Source organism: Nipponia nippon, unplaced genomic scaffold (assembly GCF_047370975.1).
Source record: "Nipponia nippon isolate SJK-2023a ecotype South Korea unplaced genomic scaffold, ASM4737097v1 scaffold_22, whole genome shotgun sequence".
Taxonomy (NCBI): domain Eukaryota; kingdom Metazoa; phylum Chordata; class Aves; order Pelecaniformes; family Threskiornithidae; genus Nipponia; species Nipponia nippon.
This window is the reverse complement of record NW_028262339.1, coordinates 3519359-3535894: the sequence shown is the minus strand read 5'-3', so window position 1 is coordinate 3535894 and position 16536 is coordinate 3519359. Positions and strand designations below refer to the sequence as shown.

At 40.4% G+C, this 16536-nt stretch overlaps 1 long non-coding RNA gene across 1 annotated transcript; it reads left to right on the top strand.

Annotated features, from left to right (window-relative positions):
* The first annotated feature begins 221 nt into the window (after window positions 1-221).
* On the top strand, window positions 222-5273 carry LOC148055435 (uncharacterized). The gene is made up of 3 exons (XR_015705403.1): window positions 222-354; window positions 4694-4806; window positions 5231-5273. It is a non-coding gene; the product is annotated as an uncharacterized LOC148055435 (long non-coding RNA).
* Window positions 5274-16536: the final 11263 nt, after the last annotated feature.

Here is a 16536-nt window from a genome sequence, read left to right as displayed (position 1 = left end):
ACTTGCACACAAAAGCTTTTCTGCACAGCCAGGAGGATTTTGTTGCTCTTGTTTTTAGGGGGAAAAGCTGAGTATTTGAGTATTACTCTATGAACTGGATCTTTGAATAGCACCACCTTAAAAGGTGGACACGTTTATGTTAGACTAGAGTGAGTACTTTATCCTGTATGCCACAAATCATGAGAAGACAGCATAGATGATGGAGTTTTAGACTCTCACACCATATGTAATGTCCAGGAAATGAGTGCTACATTTTTTCCTGATTAACAAGACAGCTGATTCCAATTGCATTATTTTCCTTTTCCTTTTTTTGACAGATGATATGCAAACACTTAGTGCTCCCACAGTTTCATGGTAAGTGAATGGTTTGTTGCATCGAAGAAGGAAAAATATATTTATGCTGGGAAAAAAGCTGATTGCATATTAAATCACAGTTATAAGAGAATACAGTTCTGCGATAGCCTATGAAATGTAATACTGATATAGACAACAAATGCTAGATAGCTTTTCTGAGATGCAGATGACATGCAAAAGGAAAGAAAAATAAGTAAGAACTGTTCTTGCCACAGAAAGTATAGGCACATAAAAGATTTTAACCAGACAGCAGTTCTGAGTCTATCAACTTCTGTTTTAGTGAAACAAACAGGAGACAGATCCTCTGTTCCCCCCCCCGCTTTTGACAGTAGAGAAAGATCATGATAATAATCACTGCTCTAAAATCTAGGTGGTGAGGCTCAATATTTGAAGTTATCTAAGTTATCTCTACTTTAGTTCAAAAACTTTGAGGTTGGCACAGTAATGATTATATAACTCCCAGGAATTTTGCTTTTCATTTCGATTATATTTTGATATAGAAATCTATTATTAATTCACATATAAACAAACACAATTTCAAGATATCTACCACAGCTTTCAGGTATTCAAAATGGAGGGGGTTGTTTGATTTAAGAACACCCACAGCTGGAATGGACTGTTTGATTTTAGACAACATAACTGGAGAATTTAGCCACACATGTAAGTATCAGTAAAATTAAAAACAGAATTACAGTTAAGCTTAACATTGAAGGAATTATATATGAAAAGACTAAAGAAAATATTTAACATGGAAAAATACTGAGGGACCTGACAATTTAATGCATTCTTTCTACATGTTGCCTTATGCATCCTTTGGACATTAAAACATTGGTCAGTGATAATTCCCATTTGGATAGAAATGACAGTGTCACACACAATGTGCTATGGCTTCTTCTTGAAGAATCTGTAACTCCCAGCATATGCAATCAAAGCAGCCAAAAAATATACATAAAGGCATACAGTACTAACTACCAAGAAAAATAAAGAAACCATATCTTCTTAATAATTTTCCTCAAAGTGAATGACAAGTTCTTTCAGACTTCTTGCACCAAATAGTATGCCTCTCCAGTAGTTGCCAATGTGTGAATTGTGTGGAGAAGCTACTGTCAAGACAAAAAAAGGGACTACTTTCATGACAAGTCTATAGCTGCCTACTTTATTAATTGGGATAAATTACAAAATAAATACACTCAAAAAAATCTGAAAGATAGATTATATCAGATAACTAATGACAATTTACTAAGATATCTAATTACTAGGGTATGTGTTCTTTTCAAACTTGTCAGCAATCCCCTTAAGAGTGAGAAAATTATTCTTACATCTAAAAACTGCATAGAAATTACATTCTTTCCTGAGCTTGAGTCTTAGAGTTTAAAAAAATCAAATTTTGCACTGGTTTTCATATGAAAAAGCCTTATCATACTTTAAAATGGTATCTGGAAATTAGAGTGAACATAAAGTAAAGGTCTTAGCAGAGAAAAGCAGAGGTGAGAAGAGTAAAGGACAAATTTAGTCTTTTTTTCCTTCACTCTGCCCATAAGATTTTGATTAATAAATACATCTTTTCTTCAGTTGCCATAATTATAAAATTTCTATGCCCTTGACTGAAAAGTATCAAACTGTAATGAAAGTCAAGAGTGCAAAATATGGTTTTGCATACCTCTTAATTTATATTTTCATCTGTATTCATTAAATCTTAAGAATTAGACTTGGAAGAGACCAATTAAATTCAGTCATTCTCTCTACTGACAGTTCTGAATAATTCCCTATATTTTCAGGTCCTGAAAACACAGCATTTATATACAGATGACAAAATACATTTTAATGAGCCAGGTTCTTTTTCCTGTGCAATCTGAGCAGAACTGTTCAGATGAAGGCAGCTCTTTGTCACAACAGAAGACTTCTAAGGGAATATACACTTCAGCTAAGATGAGTGCATGTTTCTGGATCAAGTAGTGTACTTAAACAGGCTATTATTATGCATTTCAGTACATCATAGGAAAAGGACACATGGTAATTAAGATCAATCAGCACACCTTCTGAAGCCTAGTGTGGTGACTGAGAGGTTAAATATTACCTTAGACATGAGGCAAGATGTCCCAGTGAATAGGCTAAGGTAACCTTAGGTAAACTCTATTCCCTGTCATTCAGTTAAAGATCAGTGAGAATCCACCATTAGTTCAGTACAAAGTCACTCTGTCATTAGTGAGCGGCTCAAACTATTTAGTCAGAATTGCAACCTAAGAATTTTTAGCTATTAATGAGTAATAAGATTGAGTTTGTTGTTCATAATGTGACCTTTTGTCATAATGTGACTCTTTCAGTGTGAAGTTATGATCTGTGTCTCAAACTTCAGTACAAGTCCCAATTAGACATTAATGTCTTCTAAAAAACATATTTGCTGCCCAAAAGCCAGACTACACGGGATAAAATGGATTTTAAAGACTTATTGCACCCCTATCAGTATTAAAAACTGGGTCTTTCATATGATTTTAAATAAGATTTTGTTTTTAGACATGGTTTTGTATGACAATTCAAAAAGAGATGCCCAGACTCTGGCTATTACTTTTCTCTCAAGCTGTTCTCATTCTGATGATAACCAACAAAGGAACTACCATAAACATACATGAACTTTTCTGAGGAACATGTTCAGCAAAATTCATAAAGATCAGACACTGTGAGGTGCGGGATACACACTAGATTGTTCTAGACCACTATCCAGATAAGGAAAAGGGCATGACAATAGGGAAGTTCCAGTAACAACCATGTGAATATTCTGACAGTATCAAAGAGAACTGAAGATTTGACATCAACTTCGTTACGGCCTGCATTTGTTACTATGTGATAAAAATACCTCTATAGCATTTAGCTACCTGAATATACTTGTTTTTGCATAATTTTTACACCTTTGAACAACAATGACATAGCGCTATATCAAATTGCTGGTAATAAGATTCAAGCAGTCTCTACATCTGTTTTTCTTCTCCTACAGATCTGTAACTATAAGCTTACCATCATTTTAATATGTTTTGAGCTAGAGCTTTTTCATAATAATAGAAAGGATTTACAAATAACTGGCTTAGCCTCTGAATCAGCATAACGCATAAGGATAATATATTACAAATAAAGATATGAAGCGTTATGATCTATTAGCAATTTTCCCCAAGCAATTACTAACAAAAACCCCAAGCAGTTCTGACAAGCGTGTACTGTTAGAAGTCACAGACTAAGAAGCAAGCACTTAAATATACCAAGTGTGTAGTTGATTTATTAGCAAACACTTTATCTCTTCAGATATGCATAACAATTGCTCCAAATTTAAAATATGGTCTTCATAAAACATGTTTTTACAAGCTGTGATTTAATTAATGCATTCTAAATTTATTAGATCATTTTCTAAACCCATGTCAGTTTCTCCTGCTATTCATTCATATGGAAGGGAAGACAGCACCTCATTGAAATTAGGAAGCAATGGTGTAGCATGAATGGGAGCTTTGTTGAAAAAGATTAATTCCAGAAAATGAACATACACGTTGCCCTTCAAAACTCATCTTCATTTGCTGTGTCATGCAGAATCACATACTCTGCAATTCTGTATAGCACATAAATTACCTGAAGCAACAGTTGACTACTTCAATGCATTACAGAAAGTCATGAAAGTGGGCAGGATCAAAGCTTGCTCTCCAGTGCAATTTGCTCCCCTCTGTGCGCATAAAGAGGCACTGAGAATTTAAAGGTAGCCTTATACTGCACACCTTCATCCCAGAAATCTGATTTATCATGAACCATGCAAGAGCACAGAAAGGCAAATAACAGTAGAGAAAGCATCAGACAAAATAAATATTGATCTGGACAATCCCACTGGTTGCCACCTGTGCACATCCCACAGGATCCCCATGGAACCATAGACACTATGATTAGCTCTGTCACTGTGTTTGTTTTGTGTACTTGGCTCTTGTGTATCAACATACACTATGAAACATGGTAATGCATATTCTCATCTTTTATGATAGCACTCCAGTGATTCACAACCTTGTTTCCTCATATAATGTGATATCAAATGTTCCTTGGAAGTCCCTTCCAAATTTTCAAGGTTTCTCACGGAGCTGGTCCACATAAGCAAAGCAAACCATTGCCACAATGATGACATCCATTAGCAGTGTGATTTGCTTCAGAAATTTCTCAGCCTAAAGGACTGTTTGTGACAGCAATAGACAGTTTATGCCAAAAATCAAATCAAAGCATTGCAACATACTGTTGGAAAAATTGAAACAACCACTACTCTCGCAGCCTATGAGTAAATGAATCTTCTCTTTCTGACTTTGCTATTTTACAACAGTAGAAAACAGAACAGACAGACAAAGCGAGGCAAGAAAAGAAGGAAGAAGAAGGAGATGAAAATTACACTCCTCAAAATATTTTGACTCCGCTGAAATAGGCATGGAAAATCAGGTATTTGTAGTATTTGACTGTAGTTGGAGGAATTACTAACTTTCCATTACATTTTTCTATCTGCTTACTGATTTGCTAGTTTGGGAGTTGCTCAGTTACTACAGGAGCTGTTATTCAAATCAAAACTGAGCTGGCAGGATTCACACGGCTCTACTCCAGCCTATCTGTAGCAGATGGGGGAATCAGCTATTTTTGGCAAACATACAGTATTGATGCTTTTTTTTTCTATTTAAGCTACAAAGCAGTGATACAGAATGCATCTTTTATATAAAGCTTAACTTCATTGCTTCAGAGGTTGAAATACTCATTGTTTGTGCAAAACAGCTGTATGACACTCCTGTATTTTGACTGAGAAGTAACTGTCTCCTGGGGACTTCACTAACATCAACCATGATCAATGTCTCTAGTTTTTCTTTTGATACAGAAAAATTAATTCCATGTGCGCATACTTGTGGAGAAATAGAAGGTAAGCATTCCCATGATCCATTTAAAAATGCCTGTCACATAAGCTTGAATGTAGTTGTGTTTTCTAGAGTATTTTATCTTGTTTTTAACAGGGAACCAGGAGAATTTAGTGAAAAATATGCAAATGAAAAACTAGATTCCCAAGGGATATGCTTGAATCAAAAAAAATTCTATCAAAATTGTAACTAATAAACAAATGATTCAGTGAAATACATTCCATATTTCCATTCACCACCATCTGTTATTGGCAAGATACTTTGTTCCCAGCTAAAAAGCTCGAGCAAGTGCATTGGAACAGGCTGCCCGGGGAAGTGGTTGAGTCTCCATCCCTGGAGGTATTTAAAAGACGGGCAGACGTGGTGCTTGAGGACATGGTTTAGTGGTGGACTTGGCAGTGATAGGTTAACGGTTGGACTCAATGATCTTAAGGGTCTTTTCCAACCTTAACGATTCTATGATTCTATGATTCTATAACCACCAAATTAAGGAAGAAAAGTGAATGCTGAAAGGAAGTATGGCTGTATTTCACAGAAATGTGTATTTGCACTTCAATGGCTAGTAGACTTTAACATTTACCAGAAATGGGGGAATGAGGCATTGGTAACTAGAAAAAATAAAAATCCAAGACAAGCACAGTTGCTTTTTTTTTTGTCATTAAATTCCCTTTCATTGCAGGGAGCAGCACTCTGGGCTACGAGAAGCTACTAAGTCATTTCCACTCATTGTCTAGACCCTCTATACCTTTTCATTGGGACCCTATTTCATTTCATGCAGTAAAAATCAAACGGGAGCAATACTCAGCTACAAGAAATAGTGTTGCTGTTTCAATAGATGGCATCCTTCCCTTAAAGGGATCCTCAACACGTTAAAATGAGACTATGCTCTTACATTGCAACAGATGCCAAAGCAGTGCAAGAAGCAGAGAAGACAAGAAGAGACTACAGCTGAACAAGGGGCATTCCCCAAGTGACTGAGCCCAGACCCGCTGATTGGACAAGCCAGCAAGGGGCGGAGCCTGTACCCAGCAGCACAGGTGATTTAAACAGGCTAAAAGAATCAGCCCAGCTAATTGCAACTGATGAGTGTATATATTTCTCAGCAAGGAGGTACACAGCAAAAAGTGGTGTTCTCTGCTTTTTTGGAGTTTCTGGTACCTAGTAGAACCAATGCAGCCATAGCTCATGTTAAAGCATGTGACCACCCAGGTTTCTGGCTGTGGGATGTGTGCAGGGATATTCCTGGAGGTGGAGAGTGATAGCAAGCAAGTCTGTGGGTGGTGTGACCAGGTGGATGAACTGCTCTGCCTCGTGGCTGAGCTGCAGGAGGAGGTGGACAGACCAAAGAGCATCCAAGGAGGAGATCAACCAATGGAGCTGTGCTCTGCCATCTCTGTTGCACATAAGCTAACTCAGCATGACCACTACTGAGGTAGGTCCAGGATCTGCTTTGTGCCAGGAGGAAAGCAGTGTTACAAGGGATAGGGAGGGCTTGAAGCAAGGTACTGCACAGAGCTGTGAGAGAAACCCCTCCTTACCCTCTCAGATACCTTTACAGAATAGGTATGAGGCTCTGGGTATAGTAGACAGAGGACATGATGAGACAGAAGAGGAGGAACCTATGTGAGTACTCTCACCAAGGTCAGATCAACCAACACCTCGCAACGAGACCTGCATTAAGACCAGTGCTGAGAAGAAACAGCGGTGAGTTATGGTCACGGGTGGCTCCCTCCTTAGCGGAACAGAGGCACCCATTTGCAGACCGGACCCTCTTTTCAGGGAAGCTTGCTCCCTGGGGCTCAAATCAGGGATGTCACCAGACGACTGATAGTACAGCCCTCGGACTATTACCCACTCCTGCTCTTTCATGTGGGTACTAATGATGCCGCAACAAGAAGTCCAAGGTCGACCAAAAGAGATTTCAGGGTCCTGAGAAGGATGCTAAAAGATTCAGGAGCACAGGTAGTGTTTTCCTCAATCCTCCCAGTAATGGGGAGAGACTTTGGAAGAAACAGGTGTGCCCAAGACATCAATACCTGGTTCCAGGACTGGTGCCTCTGCCAGAACTTTGGTTTTTATAACCATGGAAGAGTCTCTGAAACACAAGGTATGCTGGGGCCTGATGACATCCGCCTGTCCTGATGGGGGAAATGTGTCTTTGCTCATAAGCTGGCAGGACTGATTGAGAGGGCTTTAAACTAGAATTGATGGGGGAAGGGGATACCATCAGGAGAGCTGAAGGTAAACCAAGGGTTGGCATGGCATCCCCTGAGGGCAGCAATGCTAATGGCAGCATTTGCGCTGCTCCAGGGAGCACTGAGGGCTTAGGAGCACATCTGAAACGCACGCAGTATGAGAAACAAACAGGATGAAACAAACTTGGTCTGTTCCCAGAGCTATGATGTCATTGGTATTAGCGAGACTTGGTGGAAGGAGTCCCACGATTGGAGTGCTGGGATGGAGGGCTATAGGCTGTTCAGGAGGGATAGGCAGGACAGGCGAGGTGGAGGAGTTTCACTGTATGTAAGGGAGAGGTTTGACTGCGTAGCCTTTGCAGTTAGCGATGATGTGGTTGAGAGCCTCTGGGTGAGGATTAGGGGGATGGAAAACAAAGCAGATGTTGTAGTGGGTGTCTACTATTGATCGCCGGCCAGGATGATAGCACTGATAAGTTATTCTATAGGCAATTAGGAGAAATCTCTGGATCAATAGCCCTTGTCCTTATGGGAGACTTCAACTTCCCAGACATCAGCTGGGAATGCTATACTGCTGTGACGAGCAAGTCTGGGAAATTCCTGAAGTTTGTGGAAGATAATTTCTTGTCACAAGTACTCAGTGAGCCAACTAGGAAAGATGCCCTCTTAGACTTGTTGTTTGTTTAAAAGCACAGGAGCAGGCAATTCCACAGTGTTGGAAGTCAAGCAAGCAGGGCAGAAGACCAGCTTGGCTGAACAGGGAACTCCCCGTGGAGCTCAAGAGGAAAAAGAAATTGTATGATCTCTGGAAGCGAGGTCAGGCTTCGCAGGAAGATTACAGAGCGGTGGTTCATCAGTGCAGGGAGAAGACACAAAAGGACAAAACTCAACTAGAGTTGAAACTGGCCAGTGTTGTGTCAGGCAACAAGAAAGGCTTTTTTAAGTACGTTAATAGCAAGAGGAGGTCCAAGGAAAACATTGGATCGATACTTGTTGAAGGTGGTCACCTGACAAATATGGATGAAGAAAAAGCAGAGGCATTCAATGCTTCCCCCCCCCCCCCCCCCCCAGTCTTTAATAATGCTGATAGACCTTGGTTTGCATGGTCCTCTGAGTCGGAGGACCACGACTGTGGGAGCAGTGACTTCCCATTTGTGGAAACTGAAATTGTAAGGGATCAGCTGAATGTTCATGAGTCCATGGGGCCTGATGGGATTCACCCCAGAGTACTGAAGGAGCTAGTGGATGTTATGGCAGGACCCCTCTTGATCATCTACCAAAGGTCTTGGGAGTCTGGGGAGGTCCCTGCTGACTGGAAGCTAGCCAGCGTTATTCCAACTTACAAGAAGGGCCAGTTCTGTTTAATATTTTTATCAACGATCTGGATGTAGGAGTTCAATGCACCATTAGCAAGTTTGCTGATGATACCAAACTGGGAGGTGCTGTTGACTCTCTCGAGAGACAAGAGGCCTTGCAGAGGGATCTAGATAGATCGAAGCATTGGGCAATCAATGGCATAAAACTTAACAAGACCAAATGCTGGATTCTGCACCTGGGATGGATTAATGCCAGGCACAAGTATAGATTGGGAGAGGAGTGGCTGGAGAGCAGCCCTGCAGAGAGGGATCTGGGGGTGCTGGATGACAGCAGGCCCTGGCAGCCAAGAGGGCACACCGCATTCTGGGGTGCATCAAACACAGTATAACTAGCTGGTCAAAAGAGGTGATTATCCCGCTGTATTTAGCGTTGGTGCGCCCTCACCTTGAGTACTGTGTGCAGTTCTGGGCCCTACAATTTAAGAAGGATGTTAAGGTCCTTGAATGCGTCCAGAGGAGGGCAACAAAGCTGGTGAAAGGGCTGGAAGGCATGTCCTATGAGGAGCGGCTAAGGACTCTGGGGTTGTCTAGTTTGGAGAGAAGGAGGCCGAGGGGTGACCTCATTGCTCTCTACAGCTTCCTGAGGAGGGGAAGTGGAGAGGGAGGTGCTGATCTCTTCTCCCTGGTATCCAGTGACAGGATGCATGGGAATGGTTCAAAGCTGGGTCAGAGGAGGTTCAGACTTGACATTAGGAAGCATTTCTTTACCGAGGGGGTGTTCAAACACTGGAACAGGCTTCCTAGAGAGGTGGTCGATGCCCCAAGCCTGTCAGTGTTTAAGAGGCATTTGGACAATGCCCTTAATAACATGCTTTAACTTTTGGTCAGCCCTGAATTGGTCAGGCAGTTGGACTAGATGATCGTTGTAGGTCCCTTCCAACTGAAAATATTCTATTCTAACATTCAAGGTAAGCAAGGCAGCATGGTCTGTTCAGCTAAACTTGATCTGGAGAGGCACAGAAACCAGTCAACAACTGTTCCCCATGGACTCACTAGACTTCCTAGAAGACCAGAGGTGGCAATGGCTCCACAACTATCTGTGCTCCAGCCCTCTGTCGCAGTGGGGCCCTGGGCAGTGGACATGCCACCAGCACAGCACTCTAGCACTGACTTCCAGGCCACTTGCATCACGCTACCACAAGCCTCCTGGCATGCGACAAACACCCTCATCTTGGTAAAGGTTCATGGCAATCAACAATAATAATAGTTTAACTGGCCACAAAACACTTCAGAACCACTAGTTTTTGCTAGACTTTCACAGAGCATATGGATTACATTATATTTTGGAGGCTGCTTGTTGTATTCTCCCAATGATCCAAGTTCATAAATTCCCTTTGTTTCAAATTTACCCCTGAAAGTATTTCTCAGTTTACAAATTGCTGATCTGAGAATGTAAGTAAGTAAGTAAGTAACTGTAAAACACACTAAAGGGAGAGTGGAATGTGAATTCCCAGTTTTAAAATTCGTTATTGCAAGGTAAACCTACAGAGGTTAGGCTTGACTATCATTTGAGAGAGTAGATGGCAAGGTACCTTTAACCGGTACTCAGAAGTTGCGTAAAATAGACTTTTCAAGTAATTCTCCGTGTACCACAATGTGATTTGTCTTGCACATTTTCAGTCCTACAATAAATGTGAATACTAATTGCTATAAATATTCAGTTTTATCCAGACTATGTGTTTTTGCTTAGCATGTGATGGTATTCACCATATCTGTACGCTTGCACAAACTTCCAAATTTCTCTTCTCATTTTTTTAATTCAGATAATAGGCTTATTGCTGTGCTAGATTCCTTTTCAATAATCTAGAATTACCGTACAGAAGGAACCACTAAATTAATATATCACTGCTACTATGATCTATAGGTACAATTACCACAACACTTTTACAATGCTATTGACCAAAATCTTTCACAAAGCTGTCTTGGGAGAATAGGCTTCTCCAAGGAATCCTGAAAATGAGTGGAAAACAACTAGGAAACAAACACAAGAGATGTACGTGTATCTGAGGCTCACTCCTAAGCAAAGCATTGCCTGATTTCAGATTGACCTTTACGTTTAACCAGCACAGTGAGTAGTTATGTAACGAAGGCTAACCAAAGCCGCACAAAAACCAGCCACCCAACCAACATAAAATATAATACTGAACCAGCTGATTTTATCCTACAGTAATCCACAGTTTAAAGGATTGTTATGCGCTGTGAATATGCAAAACACACCGGAGTTCCTGATGTTGAATGTCAGCAAAAGTTGTGGTAAAGTTAGGGCTTCAGTAATAAAATAAGATTGAATGCTAAGGACTATGAGATTGTATCAGTTTTGTATTTTGATTTTAGCCCACAATATAGCATGATCTGATTAGTTAGTAAGAAAAAGTCTTATATTATGATTCATTTTTCATTTAGAAGTGAATTGGACATTTTATTTTAGGAAAATGTTTCCAAATGCCATTCTGTTGGCCATGTTGCATGATATTTTTCTTTCAGGTGAGAAAAAAATAGATGTGACTCCCTGTATTGCCCTTCTGTGACCTGTGCAGGGAATGTAATACAATGTGTTTCTTGCCTACCGGTTCAGAACATCCTACTGTTCATGTAACCAAGAGCGAGCTGAAAAGCTTCATGAGACGGTCCAAGGAGCTGCTATTGAGACACAGAGGTAGCCCTTTGTTTCAAACTATTTTTAGCATTATCTATTTATTTTTGCTACTTCTCCCCCTCCCCCAATGAGGATAGTTTTAAATTTAAAACTTACAATCTCAGAGTTCCAGATTTATATAAGGTATTATAAAATGTTGACAAAAAGCAAGAAAGAGAGAGTCTTATGACACACAATTTTCAAGAATGAGGCAAAAAAATAAGAGCCTGGGGGTAACAACATCTTTCAGAGCTCGTAATGAGAAGCAAGAACTGACCTTCACACTTTTTCCCCATAGCAAACAGCTGCAGAGCTTACTGTTCCTCTGAAGCTCACTCAGTACAGTTACTACTAGTTGCCATTAACTGAAGATAGAGGTCAGAACAGTAATCTGCACTGAATTATTCCTGAAACTTTTTCAGTGTTTCTAAATGACTCAGAGGTTTAATATCTCTAGGTGAAAAAAAGTCTTCAAGTATGAAAAAGTATAAAAAGACAGTTTTAAGACATATTTTTTCTATGTTTTAAAGAATCATTTTATACAGAAAAAATAAAAATAAATCACGCTAATTATTACTTTGGTATTTTCAAATAAAACTAGTTGGATTCATAGCCCTCTCGGTGATCTTTTCACTCGTAATTTATCTTTCAAAACTTACGGTAATAATGGTGCTTTTTACAGCTCTGGAACATGGTGCTGAAGCTTTGGTGGTTTATTTATTGCTACAGGCTGTCCTGGGTAGGATGAACGGTCTGCTCAAAATGAGTGCCTACCCAAGAAGCAATAAAGAACTACTTAGTATTAATTAATCAATGTTTATACCAAGCTTAATAATGTAAGGCACTATGAGTTCTAACGGGCATTTTATTTTCCACTTTATATATCCAACCCAGAGAAAACTGGGTCTTAAAGAAGGAAATCTCAGCTCTAAGTTAATTAATTTGCTGCATAATTTGCTTGTATATACAACAGTGTAAAAAGTCATTCAGATTTGCTTTCTTTATTATTTTCTGGTTGCTGCCCATTGACACAGCAGTCTCAATGTCCTTGAATCAGAGTATTTTGCTATATGATTATCCTTACGGTACACCCAGATTGACTCAGCAGAAGTTTTCAGTGGTCTCACAAACCACACAGCAGAGTGAACAGTATCTCGAAGGCACTGGGTGCTGTGACTTGAGGCTACAGGGCAGTCAGGGCTTTGCTTAAGATCACATTTTTCTGAGTTTCCAGAAAGATCATGAAAATCTGATTATTTTTATTTTAAAAAAAAAAAGCAAAAAGTATCAGTAAAACTTCATGAAATTCAGTCACAAATACTTTTATCGGCCACGTTATTAAGTGTAAGGCCTTTGAATTCAAATCGCTTGTAAAATATTTTTCAAATCGAACCTGATGCATCTGAGATGATTTCACTCTACACATTCAGAGAATCAAGAACTGTAGAAAATTTTCACAAGCTTTCCATGGAAAACTTGCCTTCTCTCTAGTTAAATATTTTGATTGACTAGCAGATGCTCAGTGAAATGAATGACTTTTTTTTTTTTTTTCCTCTCGCCTTCAAACACAGCTTTATTGCTTTTGCTTTGTGGATCATCAATTCACCTAACAGAGAAATCAATGTCCTATATAGAACAAAACAATCTTAGTAGAAATACCAGTAATTTAAAACTTTATTGCAGCATACTGTAGCAAGCACTAAACTTAGTATTATCTATGTCAGAATTTGATTCTCATAGGACATGCCATCTTTCTCTTGCCGTGCAACTATATTATTCTTTCAGTAAGAGAGAGCAAAGGTAGACATGCCTGAAAACATCTGCAACTTGCAGATAATTATTGGAATGTGTTGGAAAGGACAGGAGGAAGAAGGAGGGAAGGTTTTCTTCAGGGGTCCCAAATTCTTTTCATGATGGCACAGGTGTCTGTGCTTGAAAACTTTCTGAAAAATCATCACCATTTTTTTCACAACCTGAAAGTGAGGATATCCCCTTCTGCTCAGCTATCCATTTTCATTCTGCCCATCTGTCTCTCTCTTAAACATACACACACCCCTTCCCTAGAGGAAAACATGCTGCTTCTGGGAAAAAGGCATGCAAATTATATATGAAATTCCTTATATTTTCACAAGGAATATTGCATTTGACATCCTCCATGGAACAAATTCTGTTTAAATGTCGCAAATCTATTGTGGAGTGCTTCCATGATTTTGGTTCAGATATAACTCTCTGTATATGATTTGCAAGTTCTGGCCTCTGGATGTATAATGTGAAAGATGATATAAAATGCAGCAATTTTTTTATTTTAAAGTTTCCAAACTTAGAATTTACTGTAACCTACCGCTGTGATCACATTAATACAAATGCATTAAAATGACTAGTGAAGTGTCACTTCTTCACGTTGGCCAGTTTTGCACTAGCAAACAGGTTACTTCTGCAGTTGTGTTGTCCTTCTCTACAGATAAAACTTTTTCCTCATCTGAACGTCCTTCAGTTTGCAAAGCTTTAGGAAGGCAAAAGGTTGGGTTTGGGTTTTGTTTTGTTTTTAAAACATAAACTGTTCTCCTGAAATTGTTGATTTATATTCTCTGTTCCCCTCTATTTCAGCTCTGACAGCTTTTAGCTTCTGTTAAGTAAACACAAACGAGGAATCTTGCAAGGCTGAAACAGTCCCTTTTGTGGCTCACCCCTTTTGATTGTAAAGCACACGCTACAGTAGAGTACTAACGGCACCTCCTACACTTCAAGTGCTGAGGTTGAAGGGCAGAAATATTACTAAGTAGAAGCCGGTGACACTTTTTCAGGTGAAAATTTCAATAAAATTTGCTATTCTTTTTTCATTTAAAACATATCAAGCTTAATGAACTTTCACTAACTTAGCTAGGTAACCTGCTGAAGCAGCAGAAAGGCTTTCTGTATCTGCCTGAGACTGGTCAGTCTGGGATGAGGCAGAGGCTGAAGTTCTGAAAACTCTGTTTCCCTGCCTGAATTATGAGCAGTGCTGGACCTGGGAATCTTCCAGCTTAATGGTTTCATTCTGACTCAGACTGAAAGCAATTAAATAAAAAAAAAAAAAAAATTAAAAATGAAGTTTTCAGACCACCGGAAATCTTCATTTGATTTCAGACCAATACTGAAGTCCTTCACTTCAAGGTTAGCCATATATGCTTAGAGATCCAATTTGCACGCCTTGCTGTTATTTTTTGAATACTGATGCAACTTCCTACTTGGTAGCAGAAAAGGAATTCAAAGAGAGATTAATAAAATTCAGCAATACTGACTCTTTTATATAGCCATAGAATGTATCTAAAAATTACAAATTTGCACAATTTCAGACAAATTTCATGAGTTTTATCTGATAAGCGTGTTTTGTTAGCAGTGGAGATTTGCAATTTGTTGCTCAGTTTTGATTTTATATGCAAAGCAGATGATTAGATGAATGCAGCTCTTGGGGGACTTGATCAGAGCCCAGTGAAGCCAATGAATGGCAATTTACTACTTTCAAAAGGCTTTGCATATGGCATTTGGTTAGGTTTAAAGCTTCATCGCTTTACAGGCTTGATTACTAGAAAAGAAAATCACAGTACTGTGGTGGGTTGACCCTGGCTGGATGCCAGGTGTCCACCAAAGCCGCTCTATCACTCCCCTTCCTCAGCTGGACAGGGGAGAGAAAATATAACGAAAGGCTCGTGGGTCGAGATAAGGACAGGGAGAGATCACTCACCAATTACCGTCATGGGCAAAACAAACTCGACTTGGGGACATTAGTTTAATTTATTGCCAATCAAATCAGAGTAGGATAATGAGAAATAAAACCAAATCTTGAAACACCCTCCCCCCACCCCTCCCTTCTTCCCGGGCTTAACTTTACTTCCGATTTTCTCTACCTCCTCCCCCCGAGCGGTGCAGGGGGACAGGGTATGGGGGTTGCAGTCAGTTCATCACACGTCATTTCTGCCGCTCCTTCCTCCTCAGGGGGAGGACTCCTCACACTCTTCCCCTGCTCCAGTGTGGGGTCCCTCCCACGGGAGACAATCCTCCACAAACTTCTCCAACGTGAGTCCTTCCCACGGGCTACGGTTCTTTATGAACTGCTCCAGCGTGGGCCCCTTCCATGGGGTGCAGTCCTTCAGGAACAGACTGTTCCAGTGTGGGTCCCCCGTGGGGTCACAAGTCCTGCCAGCAAACCTGCTCCAGCGTGGGCTCCTCTCTCTCCACGGGTCCACAGGTCCTGCCAGGAGCCTGCTCCAGCGTGGGCTTCCCATGGGGTCATAGCCTCCTTCAGGTGCATCTACCTGCTCCATCATGGGGTCCTCCACGGGCTCCAAATGGATATCTGCTCCACCGTGGACCTCCATGGGCTGCAGAGGGACAACCTGCCTCACCATGGTCTTCACCACGGGCTGCCAGGGAATCTCTGCTCCGGCACCTGGAGCACCTCCTCTCCCTTCTTCTTCACTGACCTTGGTGTCTGCAGAGTTGTTCCTCTCACATAGTCTCACACTTCTCTTTGGCTACAGTCTCTGTTGTGCAGGTTTTTTCCCCCCTTCTTAAATATGTTATCACAGAGACGCTACCACCGTCGCTGATTGGTTCGGACTTGGCCAGCGGCGGGTCTGACTTGGAGCCAGCTGGCATTGGCTCTATCGGACATAGGGGAAGCTTCTAGCAGCTTCTCACAGAAGCCACCCCCGTAGTCCCACCGCTACCAAAACCTTGCCACGCAAACCCAATTACACACACACACACACACACACACACACACACACACACACATGTATACTTTTCTTTTTCAGTAAATTCAACTAATATTTAAGCAGTGGGCATTTCATCAAAAGATTTTTGATTATTGGTACACATGCAATAGCTTCTGTCCAAAGTTTTTATAGTATTTTACAGGCATTAACAAATTAAGTCTCAGGTTTGTCAGATGGAAAAATAAAGGTAGAGGAGTAATATTGCCCTCATTGCATACAGGAGGGAAAGATGGAGAGGACAAAGAGAAATGTATGTAATATGGCAATATTATATAATAACGAGCCTCTTTGTTTTTAGCTAATAAT